This window comes from Ostrea edulis, chromosome 2, assembly GCF_947568905.1.
Source record: "Ostrea edulis chromosome 2, xbOstEdul1.1, whole genome shotgun sequence".
Taxonomy (NCBI): domain Eukaryota; kingdom Metazoa; phylum Mollusca; class Bivalvia; order Ostreida; family Ostreidae; genus Ostrea; species Ostrea edulis.
The window spans coordinates 16,607,286-16,625,211 of NC_079165.1; positions in this window are offsets into that span (position 1 = coordinate 16,607,286).

The window sequence follows — 17,926 nt, forward strand, 5'->3', positions numbered from 1 at the left end:
TCCCTATTGTTTTTCAGGTCAAAAGGTCAAAGGTCAAGGGTATATCTACTCTGGACATAGGAATATAATATCCGCTCAATATCTTGAGAACCCTTTGTTTGAAAGACATCAAACTTGGCACACTGGTACATCCTAAGGAGTAGATGACCCCTATTGATTTTTAGGTCATATGGTCAAAGGTCAAGGGTCAAACTGGGCATAGGAATATACTGACCATTCAATGTCTAGAGAACCCTTTGCTTGACAGACATCAAACTTGGTACGCCAGTACATCTTCAAAAGAAGATGATCCCCATTGATTTTGAGGTCACATGGCCAAAGGTCAAGGGTCAAACTGGACATAGGAATATACTGTCCGTTAAATATCTCGAGAACCCTTTGCTTGACAGACATCAAACTTGATACACTGGTACATCTTCAAGAGAAGATGACCCCTATTGATTTTGAGGTCACATGGTCAAAGGTCAAGGGTCAAACTTGACATGGGAATATAATGTCTGCTCAGTATCTTGAGAACCCTTTTCTTGACAGACATCAAACTTAGTACACTGATACGACTTCAGGAGAAGATGACCACTATTGATTTTGAGGTCACATGGTCAAAGGTCAAGGGTCACGCTAGACAGGAATATACTGTCCGTTCAATATTTTGAGAACCCTTCGCTTGACAGACATCAAACTTGGTACACTGGTACATCTTCAGGAGAAAATTACCCCTATTGATTTTCAGATCACATGGTCAAAGGTCAAGGGTCAAACTGGACATTGGAATATACTGTCTGCTCCATATCTTGAGAACCCTTTGCTTGACAGACATTAAACTTGGTACACTGGTACATCTTCAGGAGAAGATGACACCTATTGATTTTGAGGTCGCGTGGTCAAAGGTCAAGGGTTAAACTGTACATGGGAATATACTGTCCGCTCAATATCTTGAGAACCCTTTGCTTGACAGACATCAAACTTGGTACACTGGTACATCTTCAGGAGAAGATGACTACTAATTATTTTAAGGTCACATGGTCAAAAGTCAAGGGTCAAATTGGACATAGGAATATACTGTCCGTTCAATATCTTGAGAACCCTTTGCTTGACAGACATCAAACTTGGTACACTGGTACATCTTCAGGAGTTGATGACCCCTATTGATTTTTAGGTCACATGGTCAATCCACTCTTGACATAGGAAGATATTGTCTGCTCAATATTTTGAATTGATGATACTACTCTCAATTAAATGCTGTGTGTGTGTATAACCCTTTTCAATTTTGCACCATGGGGGGCATATGTGTTTTACAAACATCTCTTGTTTTAAAGTAGCATCAGAAAGAAGGGGTGGGGGTGAAGGTTAAAAATCCAACACAAATTACATCATGAATTTCGTGGTATGCATAAGTGATTTATATCAAACAAAGTATTAAAAAAAAGGGGGGGGACTATTTTTTAAAAGACATTATATATGTGTTCCCCTGCGATGTTGACACAACAACATTCTTATTTTAAACGAGAGAGGAAATGTGTGTACATTTTCAATTTGGTAATTTGTAGTGTTGATAAAGAGACCCTAGTCAAAACCGTGCCTTTCAAAACTCGGACGCACAGATTACGCAACCTTAAAAAATCATATTACTTAAAAATTTACCGAAACAAATGAAGTCAGTAATGGACATGAAATATAACATTTTATTAGATTTTAAATGAAATTGTTGGCAAAATGAAGTATATATGTAAGGGGCGAGATTTAAAGATCGATGTCGGATAAAAATCTAAATTCAAATAGTTAGCTTAGGGGTATAGGGGGGGGGGGGGGGGGGGGGGGGTTGAAAACTTCCGTAAGTTTCTGTCATCCGACATCGATTACATATTAGTGGAAAGAGAGAGAAAAAAAAAAACAAGTGTCTGGTAAAACTAGATGATAATATCACATTTTAATGAACATTTTAAAATAGTTTTAATGTACACTTTCTTTTGTGAATAAACAGCGGAAAAGGTATACAGTGTTATTTATAGTAGTTTGCCCTTACTTGTTAATCGATTAGATTCAACAGTTATCATATTTAATTTATGGGGGGGGGGGGGGGGGGGGGGGGGGGGGGGGGGGTCTTGGTAAGTAACCTATGTGAACTTAGTTTTTTGTTAGACATTGAACTTTTGATCTCGCCCCAAAATCTTTCAATTTGTTTATCGTTTTTTTTTGCAAGTGATTTCATTAATTTATCGAAGGCTTGGATCTAAGCAATTTTTATTTCATTTTTAAGATTTTTTACTTTGCAATAAATGAAAGATGAATGACAGAATAAGTAGCAATTCTTAATATAAGAGGGGGGGGGGGGTGTGCCTCCAATTTGGCCAAGTTTCAGGTAGAATTTGCAGATAAACCATGCCGCTTCGAACTGACAATTCCTCGTAAAACCCGTGCTTTTCAAAACTCCGATTGAACACGCGTGAAGACAGGAAGTATTACGTAACCATAAAATCACACTGCTTATAAATATGTATAAAATGAAAATTACATGTAACGAGAAGAGTAAAGCCAAGGATGAAATTTTTAAAGAAAAATTACATTTACCATTGTCAGACCATCTTCCAAAGAATAAAACGATCTATGCAACAGAATCTGCTATAAAAAAAAAACAAAAAACAAAAAAAAAAAAAAAAAACACGAGAAGATTCAAACGAAAGTAAGACTGGTCGAGTTTTTGTTAAGATCTATGCAATTATTTTTCTTTTTTAAATTGAAGATTCAATAAAAAGAAATATATGTTTAAGGAAAAGAACACCAACCCATCAATTTTAATCCCAATAAAATGTATTTGCCAATCTGGCCACATGTAGTTATATATTATTATATCAACGTTTAAAGTGGCATATAGGCCCGACGGGCTGGGTGTTTATTGATTTGTATATTGTGATAAAATTGGATGTATGAATATATGTACACATGCCACTAGAATAAATAAAATTACTTACTTACTTACTGTAGTGTATCGATTGTTAATAAAGCTCGTGTAAGTATTGACTTTACTACCTACATGTATTTAACACTGTTTAACATAACTCAACACCTAAGTACATAGCATACAGCCAGCCGTGTACGCTGGAGACCGTGCACATTTATCATTCAGACTTATACACAAATGTGAGTGAAAATACACAATACCGTTCCTATAAATATACTAGTACAATTGTATTTAATAGTACATCAACCCCCTTTGTGAACACCAGGAGTCGGCCAGGAAAAACCTAGAAATAAAACGATAATAATCGTGAAAAACTCTAGGAAACCTGTATCTGATGCCATTGCTCCATGATGCAGGGGGAGTGTGACGGACCTCACACTTTACAAATATATAAACTGCTAGATGAAAACTGAAAATAGCAAAAGCTGTCCTATCCGCATTAAGTGACCAGTCTAACAAACCCGCTTACTCCCCGTGGCAGTATACTACCCCCTATATTGGTCAGTATTATAATGGACCAAAACAACTTTATCAAAACACGCTACTATAACGTGAATACATAATTTTCCCGCTTTTACTAGCGAACCGCGGGATAATATAATTATCAAGACTCGGGCGCACTGGTAGGCGGGAAATATTGCGCAATCATACATAGATACACTGTAACAAGGCAAATACACATATGTAAATATTCTATCATTTAATTAAGATACAATTACCAGTAAAATGCGCATCCTCCAGCGCATAAAATGATTTGCAAAATGAATGGTGTCAAAATAAACACGAGAAGATTCATCGATAATTTGAATTATCTTTCTCATAAGTCACTCAATTATGATGATTCATTTATCAAACATCTAAAGACTGGGTTTTGGTTCAGATTTATGTAATCATTACTTTTAACCAATTTTAAGAGTGGGTACACTAACTAGCTGATATGTATGTTAAATGTAGAGAGACAATATACTTAAATTGCTTATAAATTAAGTGTTTTACTGGATCAGTTGTTAAGTACAATGTGTACATGTAAGTATTTATCAAATGATTATTATACCAAAAATTTTATATTTTCTTTTATCACATTATGACTGTTTGACATGGGCCGTTTCATCCATAATTTTTGTAATAGAAGGAAAATAAGTGTAGTTTTAAATTCATTTTAATAGAATTACAAATGTTGTGATAAGTTACGACATGTTCTTATAAATTTCTGTTCAGACCAATCATTTTTTCGAGACGTTAACATGTTTGACATACACACACACACTATCTAATTAATCGCAGTCGGGCGGAGGTGGAGGTAGTTTTAGTAGATGAACACTCCTTCCCTTCCACGAATTAGGACTTGAAGTTCGGACAACCTCCCCTATTTTTATTTCCTTGTCAATAATTTTAGACAAGACATCTTCGCCCCCCCCCCCCCCCTCTCCATTTTTATGTTGTTGAAAAGACGATGCTACATTGTACGTACCTGTAGGCCTCGTACTGACACAGCTCCTAATTGGAACATGTAGGACACCGCAAAAACAATTGCAAGGTGGCTACAGTGCATTTTTGCAATTTCTGTTCTAAAGCACCCCCCCCCTCCAAAAAAAAAAAACATAGTTCGCGGCATATGGATACGGACTGTGTAATGTACAGCAGTGCTTTGCTTTTTTCATATCTTGTTTTGAACATTGAAGAGAATTTATGCATGCGTAAAAAAAATTTCAACTACATAGGATAATTCTTATTTACAGAACAAGATGTAGTACTTATATATACTTATATGGATATACTTATACATTGTATTCGTTTATTTTTATTAAGTAAACTATGAATCAGTCGTCATTTTTTTTCTTTGAAATCAAGATGAAATTTTATGATAAGATTGTTTGAATTAAAACAAATAATATATACAGAACATATCGAAGGGGAAAAACCCATTGGAAATGTAGATACATGTATATTGATATGATTTTTAAAAATACTAGTAGATAAAAAAGTATTCATTCGTGGCATTTCTTTGTTATACAAACATACATGTAGAATAAATAATAAAATAAACAATAAAAAAAGGCAAATTTTGGACTATATATCTTTTCAAAAGAAAATATTTTGTTCCATATTTATCGTAATTTTTCACTTGCTTTCACTCCCGATTCGATAGTCTTAAAGTATGAACTTTTATCAGAACTATCCGCGATAAACTAACAGAATATATAACAATGGAAAACGTAGTGAAGAAATGTGTTCAAAATTCCGAATTTTCACAAATCAACTCCAAAGCGCTGTGGGGAAAAGGGTAACGTCATCATTCAGCGGCGAAAGCAAATGCTACTGTTACGTCACAGGCGACGTGATAGGCAAAGAGTTAATGACACTAAATTCAAATGTTACATTCTTTCGTATGATATAATTTTACTTACAGAATGTTGGATCGAAAAAGATTTCTGTATTGATGTTGAGGGATTCCATAGTTATGTTTTTCCACGAAAATTAACAAAATCAGTACAAGGTGGGGGTTGTGTTATTTTAATACGCGATGAATTTAAACAATGTTTCTTTACTGGAGAATATGCACGACACTGTCATATGGCTTAAACTTGACCAGATTTTAATGCCAAGTCTTGGAGATGTCTATTTAGCTTGTGTTTATATACCCCCTAGTAGTTCCACGTTTTATCAAACCTATGACTGTGATGTATTTAGTGACTTAGAAAACCACATTGTTAAATATATGAGCCTGGGTAAAGTCATGCTAATCGGTGAAACTAATGCTAGAACTTCTAACTCAAGTGATTTTATTCTACACGATGTACTACATAATGATGTTTTACGTGATTTGAGAGAATTGTTATTCTATGGTTCAGATACACAACTCCAAGTTAGATCAAATCCAGACAAGGTTGTTAATGACTTGGGTAACAAGTTACTGTCTTTATGTAAAAGTAGTGGGCTAAGAATTCTAAACGGTCGGCACCATTTAGGAATGGACAATGATTATACATTTGTTGGACCAAGGGATATGAGCGTTGTAGATTATGTTATAACTTCCCCTGATGTATTTCCCTCTATTGATCAGTTTATTGTGTCAAATTTTACTATGTACTCCGACCACGCACCGCTCCATATCAGAATCAAATCAGGAAAACATATTATCCAAAACATTAATTCTACTGTTGAGGTAAATCAAGAGTCATCATACTTCGCCTGGAACCAGGAACTTCATTCACAGGCAAGGTCGACACTATTAGAAAATTCTCAGGAACTTATGGAATGCTTTGAAAAATACCCGTGTGAGTCCCAAACCAGTATCGATGAATCGGTCAATTCGTTCACTACACGCTTGGCTGATTTAATGCGTTCTAGTTTTGAAGTCCATAGAAAGTCTAATAAAGGGGACCAGCGCCCTGATAGAGTACATGATAAACCCTGGTTTAACAGAGAGCTTAAAAGTAAATATAACACATATCGTGTAGCCTTAAACCAGTCCAATCATTACAAAAACAAAGAAAATCACTTGAATTTAATTGAAGCAAAAAAGAATTATGAACATTTAGAAGCTAAACGCAGGCGTCAGTATCTACGAAAGGAGGGTGATTTACTCGAATATCTCCGTAAACAAAACCCAAAAGTATTCTACAAACATTTTCGAAAAAGAAAGCCAAAAAATACTCCAATAGACTTAGAATCGTTCCACACTCATTTTAAAGATTTAGCTACATTTGTTCCCACAGAAGATTATTCTAAGGTGGAAGACACAGGACCTACAGTTTTTAATGAACTAGATATGGAAATTACCGAGAAAGAAATATCCGAAGCTATTGATCAATTAAAACGGGGGAAATCTCATGGTTTGGACTTCTGAATGAGCATTTCATGGAATTTAAAGAATTTTTTGTACCATATTTGCATATTATTTTTAATCGAATCTTATCATCAGGATTTTTTCCAACACAATGGTCTGACGCTGTTAGTGAGCCTTTTTTCAAAAAAGGTGATCCTTCTGATCCAAATAATTACAGAGGAATAAGTCTTGTTAGTTGTTTCTGCAAATTGTTTACTTCCATACTAAACAGAAGACTCGTCTCATGGGCAGCCTCGTATGATATTATTTCAGATGCACAATTTGGTTTTCAACCCAAGCTAGGTACTACGGAGGCAATTTTTGCGCTTCATTGTCTTATAACACAATCACTCCAATCCAAAAAACGATTATATTGTTGCTTCGTGGATTATAAGAAGGCATTCGATTCAGTTAACAGGGAAAAACTGTATAGAAAATTAAAACACTACGGTATACAAGGGAAGCTGCTTACTATTGTTCGTTCCATGTATAGTAGGATTAGAACCTGTGTAAAATCCTCTGGTCACATTTCACAATTTTTTGAAAATCACATTGGTCTATTACAAGGAGAAGTGTTGTCTCCCTTATTTTTTGTATTGTATGTGAATGACCTTGAAATTGAATTTATCAAAAGAGGTAATCATCCGACTGATTTACAGTTATTAAGTCTTTATATTTTGATGTATGCTGATGACATGGTGTTGCTTGCAGAATCGGTTATTGAACTACAAAATATGTTAAATACACTGCAAAGTTATACAGATGAATGGGATTTAGTTGTTAATGTAGCAAAAACTAAAATTGTTGTATTTAGAAATGGTGGGAAGATTCGCACAGATGAAAAATGGGTGTATAAAGATGAAAGTATAGAAGTATTAGATCAATTTGTTTACTTGGGCGTTTTATTTAATTTTAATGGTAAATTTTTGGTAACGCAGAAACAGTTAGCATCACAAGGTCGCAAAGCATTATTTGCCCTTAAATCAACAATTGTATTTAAATCATTGTACCTTATTCTCCCTTTTCGATACCTATGTCTGTAGTATTTTGAATTACGGATGTGAAGTGTGGGGATTACATAAAGCACCTGACATTGAAAAGGTTCATCTGGATTTTTTAAAATTTGCACTTGGTGTTCGTAAAAACACTAATACAACCATGGTATATTTTGAAACAGGGCGTTTACCATTGTATTATGTTCGTATTTTGAGAATGTTCAAGTTTTGGTTTAAACTATTGCAATCTGAAAATTGTATACTTAATGCTGCATATGAATGTTTATACAATATCTGTGGAAATACAAAGCACACAAATCGTAACTGGGCTACTTTTATCAAGGAACAACTTGATTGTTTGGGACTTAGTTATATGTGGCATGATCAACATAACTTAAATAGCCATGTTTGTTTGCCAATAATACAACAAAGATTGAAGGATCATTTTATTCAAAATTTACATAGCAACATGCAGTATGAATCAAAATGCACTATTTACAAACATTTGGTTGATAATTTTTGCTTGCAATATTACCTAAAAAAATCTATTCCTAAATTGTACAAAAAGGGTATCTCCAAAATAAGGCTATCATCACATAATTTATCCATAGAAACTGGCAGACATAAAAATGTACCACGTGAAAAAAGGTTTTGTAAAATATGTATCACTGAAATTGAGGATGAATACCACTTTTTGTTAGTCTGTCCTGTATATTGCCAGATTAGAGCTAAATTAGTGAAGAAGTATTACTGGAGTAAACCCTCCATGTTCAAATTTATACAACTACTAAGTGTGAACAATGTTAAAGAACTCTGTAACTTGGGGAAATTTATCTGTAAAGCTCTTGAACAAAGAACAGTCCATAATATGTAATTTGTATCGTCATTCTCCTTTTTTACTATCACTATACTAGTATGTTTACTATATACTATTGTATGCTAGATGTCTTTGAAAGAATTGGCCGTTTATTTTCAGCTTTGTAATTATTATCCATGTTCAATTTTGTTATAATGCTATAAGATGTATGTCTTTCGCAATAAAGTTATTATTGTTCGTTATTTTCACAGTTTTTATTAAAGTGTGTACATAGCCCTTCCGATTTGTTTTGCGAGATATAAGTGTTTCCATTGTAATTAACAATTCTATTTCTATCAATTACTTTTAATTGTTGATTGTCATATGACGAACAATCATGACATTATCCCTTTCTTCATTTCCGACGATAACGTTTTTTTTTTTTTTTTTTTTTTGCAATCTTTACAGATAGATCATATGACTCTAAATGGCTTCTAAATAAATCCCGTAGATCTGACATTGATTGAGTAAATAAAACAATATTATCTGCATACATTAATCGATACAAGCTAAGGGAACTTAAGCGAATAGTCAAGATGATAGAATCTAAATTAAATGTAAACCGCAATTGTTTTGTGAAAGAAAATATTCAAAATCATTTACACATAAGAGTGCATTAATGGTGAGAGGAGGGTCTTGCCCAGAATGAGACCAAAATTTACGTCAAAATTATCTTACATTACCTTAAAATCTCGAATCATGATAAAATAATGCCCCTGCATTACATGGATTAATTCCCCTGTATTACACTCAGCGACCAGACCAAACATCACTACATGCACTTGTACATCGAATGCCATCACGAAGACTTAAAAGATATAGGGATCACAGAGGGTGTGACCGGTCGACAAGGGATGCTTGCTCCTCCTAGGCACCTAATCCCACCTCTGGTATATCCAGAGGTCGGTGTTTGGCCAACCTTCTATTTTGTATTGCTTAAAGAGGTTATGAGATTAATCATTGTTCGTTATCTTCATCTTTCATCAATATCAATCGTTAGATATTAGCTTTCCAAACTGCTTGAAAAAATAGAGAGAGAGAAAGAATCATTTTCTTGAAAGATATCTAATAAACGTGAACCACTAATGTGTTGCCGAGACTTTAGTCGTGTATGGAAATGAGCACCCTCTTCCTCTGTTTCTTTTTAGTTATATTAAGAGTTTAGAGAAGAATATGGAAAGTCTTTGTCATATTGACAATAAAATCTGTACAAGATGAATAAAAAACAAATTCTACGCAGCCAAATTTAGCGCTTTGTTTATAAAGTTGCTTTTTTTTAATCAGAGTATATACTCTTTAACGAAAAAAAAAGTGATCGTTGTAAGGACCAATACCACGGAAAATGATGTAGTCGTCAATGAAACATAAAATTAATTTCTAAAGTGCATTATGATACAAATATATAAATGCAAATGAAATGTTGAAATAGTTAAATAAACCAGAGAAAAGGTCGATGTGCATGATAACCTATTTGAATTTTTTCGTGCTTTCCACAATCATCACAACACGATCCTCTCGTATCCGCTCGTCATGCTCTATTTCCAATCTTTTTGGTTCAGTGGCAAACCATGAGTGTTTTGACGTCAACAGATAATATCTTATATGTTTTGATGGTTTGTCCTTTAATATTCTCAATTTAGAAAATAATTAGGATGCAATGAAAGTTTTAATTGCAGTAGTTAGTATGTACTTTGCTCCTATTTGAAGGTACAAATTATTCCTCTGTGGATCACCTGCAATAGTGTGACAATTCTCAAGATTTTGAGTCCGATCTTATTTACCTTGTGGGGGATCTACTCTTGTCCAAACGAGCAGATATTACAAATAATGGAATGTTTTCTTTGGGTCATGCAGAATATTCATTTAAGAAATTATAAAACGTTAGTCGTTTATATCCCGTGGGGATCTAGGTTAGAATAAGTCCTCAGTATCACTGTGCTTGTCGTAAGAGGCGACTAAATGGGGCGGTCCTTCGGATGAGGCCGTAAAAACCGAGGTCCCGTGTCACAGATGTGGCACGATAAAGATCCCTCCCTGCTATATGACCATAAGCACCGAGCATATGCCTAAATTTTGCAGCCCTTCGCCGCCAGTGGTGACGTCTCAATATGAGTGAAAGATTCTCGAGAGGGACGTTAAACAATATTCAATCAATCAATCTAAGTCCTTTATCTTGCTGTGTAAGTTAGATCTAACATCTTTCAAGTGAAAACTATTGATTTTGAATTTTTCAAAAAAAAAGAAGAACGGATTGTAATGGTACAAGCAATATTTTAGATTTCAAAAGAGGGCCATTATGTGTACAATGATACATGATGTTACCTATAATGAAATTACATGTACAGTACCCGCAACGTTATTCTTGACATTCCTATCGTGCGTGTATCCTATCGTATCGTGCATGTATCCTATCGTATCGTGCGTGTATCCTATCCTATCATGTATCAAGTTTTCCGTTTTCTATCGTGTTTTGCGTTTATCAGGTCTATCGTGTATCGTATTTTGCGTATATCAGGTTTTCCGTTTATCGTGAAAATCGTTTATCGTGTAGCTTAGGAAACTATCGGGATCGTATATTAAATTTAATGAAAAAATAAAATACTTTCCAAAAGCTTTATTCGTTTTGTTAAAGAAGCTATTTTTATGAATCGAGGAAAGACAGTATATTTGAAAGAGAACATAAAGCTGTAGATTTTAAGGCAGAAAAAGAGCTATATGTCTGTCCAAAGAGGGTGAAAATTTATCACAATTCCATTCTAAGTAGTATGAAAAGTAGTCAGTGGTTTGCCACGCAAACCGAGGACAGTAAATCTGAAAGCTCCTTCATCTGAAGTTCATAAACATTTCCTTGTCTAGAAACAATTATTTGTAATTAACACTAACAGAGAAATAGGAAGTTCCGATCTGAAAGGGAAAATCAGTAAATTACATTGTTTATTACATATATGTTAATAATGGTTCTTTTTCTTCCGATTTTGTTCACCTGTATTCAACTTATATACCAACTACTGAACGTGCACGTTCTTATCTATCTGATTTTGTGTATCACCCGTGTTTTGACAGTAAACATTCTCAGGGACATTGTATTTCACACATTTAGAAGATTAAGTTTTAAAAGAGTGCAAGGGTATATTGCATCTCCCAAAATTCTGCTCAAATGGGAAAGATTCAGCTGTCATCGTTGTTTTTTTTATTTGTACATGTACACATATACCAATAGTCGTACGTGTAGATACAGGAAATTTACGCTGGTTTTGATGATTATTTGAATTTTTTACATGCTATACACAAACATTTTAAAGCGTTTCTAAATTGCGACTTTAAATCAAGCCGGGTTTCGTATATGTTTTTAATAGTTTATTTATTATTTGTTAACAAAATATCAATTCATATAAATATGTTACAATTACTTATGACTATCAATTATCACTCATAGTGTAGAAATGTCTAACATATGAACATATGGTGTAGTACAGTGGATTGTATTTAAAGCGGTCATTATGAAAATAATTGTAGTTGTTGAATGAGCGGTGAACTCAGAGCTTGATGCAAAATAACCCCCCTCCTCGCTACACACAAAATATTACTTGGTTTTATTCGATACCCAAGATAATATACATTAGAATAAGAGAGCTATTGAAGCATGATATCACTACATTATATTACATTTTGTTAATTCCCTGTTTAATTGCTAAACGCTCGGCATCGTAAGTTTTTCTGCTTTCCAGTTTACATAACATTCAGTATAATAAAACAAATATTGCATGTAGAAACCATTGTCAACCTCGGCTACGTCTCGGTTGACAATGGTTTTCTCGGGGTGAAAATTTTCAATGTTACCCTCAACTACATGCAATATTTATATAATATGCTTTAGGTATATATTGAGTATTAAAATCCTTCAATATTATTATCAACATAATGTAATTATTTTGTACGTATCAAACTTTCGTTCTGTCTAAATTGTTTCTAAATTTACAACATTTCTATCAGGTTTTCCGTTTATCGTGTTTTGCGTTTATCAGGTCTATCGTGAAGATCGTTTATCAGGTTTTGCGTTTATCAGGTTTACCGTGTATCCTATCGTATCGTGCGTGTATCCTATCATATCGTGCGTGTATCCTATCATATCGTGCGTGTATCGTGTTCTATCGTTTATCATGTCAAGAATAACGTTGCTGGTACTGTATAACATATTCACATTCCCCTCAAATGGTAAAAGGGGGCCTCCGTAGCCAAGTTGTTAGAGCATCACACTCAAAATCACACGGGCTCTTAACTCTGGACGGCGCGGGTTCGAATCGCGCTCGCGCCAGTAAGTCAGAAAGTTTCGAAGTTTCTTTTCGGAATGTCTGTGGTCTCTTTTCAGGTACATTGTATCCACCGGATAACTGAAAAATTGTTGAGCTAATCAATTAATCAATCAAATGGTAAAATATGTGTGTACAGAAAAAAACCCCATTTCTAAATGTATTTGATAAATAGGTGATCTATACATTTTGTAAATACTTGTAGTTCCGTTTTTTCCCCCGTAACTTAAACATACACAGGGAAATTAGCCTCTTAATATATAAAATGAAGACTGAGCTTGGGAAACACAAACCCATGGATATACCAGAGATGGAATCAGGTGCCCTATAGGTCGGTCACACCCGCCGTGATCCGTATATCTTGATCAGGAAAGCAATTTCATTCTAAGATTACAATTTTGTGCGCAGCTATGTTAAGCCTTCTCGGAGCTTTGAAATGCGTTCAAAACATACCTTGCATTTCGAGGTCGGTTTACATTTTAACTCGTGCTAGCGATTCACAGAGAATTTGCCTCAAATCCAAATCCGTCCATTTACTAAATCACCATTTTTTACATTGCTTGTGCAAGTCAGGAAATATTTTGTTGCATAAAATGAACTCCTAAGATCCACCTATGTTACAGTCCTATTGTGACGTACGTCAAAACATAGACATGACGTCACACTTCGTTTATCAACATTGCATGGTGCACTTATTTTAGAGCTAGGAGACCACACGATTGGGATGATAATCTACGTAAGTTCACAATCTTAATCCGAGTTGTGACTTTGCGAGATTCATGTAACATATGTTGTATTTTTTTTTCCAAATCAGTACGCTCTCTCAGTCGCGTGCTTTAAACTAGTTCATAATCCGTTCATAGTCATGCATACTTTTAAACCATTAAATGTAACGTACAATGTATCTATGGATTATACTATAATTCACGATTTGACGTAATTAACCAGCTAGATTAAAGTTTTGGTAGCATATGGTATCAAATTCCAATCATGGTGCCTTTAACAAACATAGTAGTTTATGGCAATGTTTTTTTTTCAGCTTTACACACTTGTCATTGATAAAAGTGCAATCTTTAAGGAATCTTGCATTAATCCGGCATATGAACTGCTGCTGTTCTTCACACCTTTTGAAAATTAAATCTGTTGTCTTCTGAAAACGTTTCTTTAAATTTATCTATAAAGTCTTCAATGAAATAAAATATATCCTGGATTTTCTCATTGACAATATCATCGTAGTCTTTGATGATCAGGTCTTCCAACAGTCTGTTGGAATTCCCATGGGCACGAATTGTGATCCTTTGTTAACTCATCTGTTTTTATATTCCTATGAAGCAAAATTTATTCAAAAACTTTTACATGAGAAAAAATATCTTGCTGTGGCCTACAATGCGACATTAGATATACTGACGAAGCTTTATCTATTAGCAATGTTAATTGTCATTCATATGTCTATTTGATGTATCTCTGTGAACTCGAAATAAAACACACCACAGAGTCGTCTACTTCTGCTTCATACTTAGATATTTTATTGTAAATAAATATTAACCGCAAACTAAAAACTCAACTTTATGATAAACGGGATGATTTCAGCTTCTCCATCGCCAACTTCCCATATCTGTGTAGCAATATTCCATTATCACCTGTATTTGGTACGCAAGACCTTGTTCTGCATATGATCCGTTTTTAAATCGACACAGGCTACTGACAAAGAAGTCGATGGTTCTGGGGTTTCACAAGTCTCGTTTAAAGTCAACATTTAGCAAATCATATGGTCGTTATAGCAATCTAGTTTGCCAATACAACCAATAATTGGTTCAAATGCTGTCTGACGGGTTTATTACCGATTGTTAGGCTGTTCGTGGCACACTGATTTTGACTTCGAATAACTCCATTTACCTGATCAAGATATAGGGCTCTCGGCGGGTGTGAGCGGTCGACAGGGAATGCTTACTCCTCCTAGGCACCTGATCCCACCTCAGATGTATCCAGGGGTCCGTGTTTGCCCAACTGCCTAATTTGAATTGCTTAAAGGAGTCATGAGATTGATCACTGTTCTGATATATTCACCTTTCATTTATTAATATGTCAAAATCATTTTTAAAATGGTCTGATTAATTGTATCTATTTAACGTCCCTCTCGAGAATTTTTCACTCAAATGGAGACGTCTTTGGAAATGGAAATAATGCAATAAGAATGTAGATAATCATGAAATTCATCTCAATATTAATTCATTTCTCTCAACAATTATAAATGTAATCATATAATTACATAATTGTATGCATAAACATACATGTACATGCAAACAATTTTAATGCATGAACGTTGAAGATGAAAGACCAGCGATCAATATCATAACTCCCATAAGGAATATAAAATAGAGTTGGGCAAACATGGACCCTTCAATACCCCAGAGGTGGTATTATGTGCCCAGGAGGAGTAAGCGTCCCCTGTCGACCGGTCACACCCTCCTTGAGTACTATATCTTGATCAGGTAAACGGAATAATTCGTAGTCAAATGTCTATGCGAGAAGAACGGCCTAACCATCGTGTTTCCGATATGATGGTTTTCAGTCTGATGAATTGATGACTTTCAGTCTGATGAAATGATGGATTTCAGTCTGATGATTTGATTGCTCTCAGTCTGATGAAATGATGGCTTTCAGTCTGATGAATTGATGGCTTTCAGTCTGATGAAATGATGGCTTTCAACGAGATAGTTGAAACCCCTGTGACATCAACCTATTTGTCTGTAGCCTGCATTGATTTAAAAACTGACCATATGCAGATCAATTTCTTGTGTATAGAATCCGTTGAGATATATGAACACCAAATGCAATTTATAATGTACTATTGCTACATGACTATGGGAAACTGACGATGGAGAAGCTGGAGTGATCCTGTTTGCCATAAAGTTGAGTTGTTACTTTTCAGTTTATATTTATTGTTAATAAAATATCTAAGTACGAAGCAGATGTAGAGGACTTTGTGGTGTCTTTTATTTCGAGTTCACAGGGATATATCGAATCGACATAATTATGAATGAAACTTAGCATTGCTAATAGATAAAACTATTCTTGTTAATAGATAAAACTTATATTTAAATGTCGAGTTGAAGGCCACAGCAAGAACTTTCTTATTGTAGAGGCTATTGATCTGCTTCAAAAGAATATACCCACAGATCAGCTAACAAAGGAGCACAATTTGACTGTTGGAAGTCCTTTCACGAAAAACTACGAAGGCATTGTCAATGAGTTTTTCATTTCAGCTTCAGAATATCAGAGTGGTGTTTAACGAAGTAATTTTGGATGACTGATCTTGATAGAATTAAGATTTTGCTGTATCTTATATTCCTCGTGCTCTTTGATACATGCTATATTTTGATCACTGTCGGTTTCCAACGATATAGGTCACTTGGTCTTAAGTTGTTAAACCTCAGAAGCACGTTATTTATTGATATTCCCAGTCAACGTTTCGCGTTCACTCACAAATCATTGTGCATGGAGAGGATTCAATACTGAATAAAGAAAAGGCATTATCTTTAAATATAACCCAATATTTCTTGCAAGCACGTCGGTATAATAAAATATTTGCACTTGAAACCACGTCATTTCATTTTATTGGAATCGTAGATTTTAAGAATGTTTTTTAAGTAGCGAAATTGCGTGGTTATGATAACATTTTATGCTCTGATCCCTTTTTGAAATGTTAAACAGAAGTGCTTTTTTCACAGCGAAGCAATTTACTGAAGGTAGGTCATTACACCAAAGTTTTATTTAATGGCTCCTTAAAACGCCTCTTATGATGTATGTGATTTCAACATCGAAATAATGATAAGGACTCTAGTTTATGACGTCTTCGTGATTTTTCTGGAATCATAAAAAGAGTCAAACTTTTGCTGTGATTTGATGCATGATATGCATATATAATAACACATTTCTAAACGATTAGGATGGACATTCTAATTTATAGATAAATGAATATTCATTAGAATTGAAAACGTTATTCCGCACTTTAAAGAGAAAATGATAGCGGACACTGTTATTATACAAACATTTCAACAGCCCTACAATATCAAACTGTAAGGTAGAGCGCAAATCTTTTGCATGTGCAATTAAGGGATAACTTTCATTTGTTTTAAAAATACATGGGCACATGAATTAGGACACTTCATTTTCGGCATAACCGATGAAGCGCGTTCGCGGTATCGTTAGGGTCATAGTTTATCTTTATTTTGTTTCTTATTTCTTCATTTCTCCAATGTCTTTAGAGTTTTCGACTGAGGATTTCCATACAACTCTCAATGTTAGGGTATTATACTATCTAGGAGGGACGGACAGGTTGAGAAGGGATATGATGGGGAATTAAAAAGCAATAAAAATATAATTCTATTGGTTTGAATTGAGGAATTAGAGTAGAATTATTTTCTCCTGATATGAGACACTGTAGATGGCGCTTTTTCGCGCCTTTTTGGCGGGTTCATGGGTTATAGGCAAGAATTTATCATTCGACGTGTTGGCGCTCAACCAGTACACACATAAATTTTTCGACATGAGCGCTAACCGCGTCATCATCCACTTTATATAATGTGTTGTTATGTCTACAGGGTCTCAGGGGTGTCAGGAGAAATATAATTATATTCGTTTGAATTGATAAATTAGAGTAGAATTATTTTCTCCTGATATGAGACACTGTAGATGGCGCATTTTCGCGTCTTTTTGGCGGGTTCATGGGTTATAGGCAAGAATTTGTCATTCGACGTGTTGGCGCTCAACCAGTCCACACATAAATATTTCGTTTTTGATGGGACTGTGCATAGGATTTTGTATTATTATTACATGAGTTATATTATACATTCTTAGTAATGTGGTTTTCATATGTGTTTATTATGTGACTATGTATGATGTCATAAATGATGAACGGTGTTATAAGAACTGTGTTGGTGATAAAGACATGTCATTATGATTTCGTAAATCTTC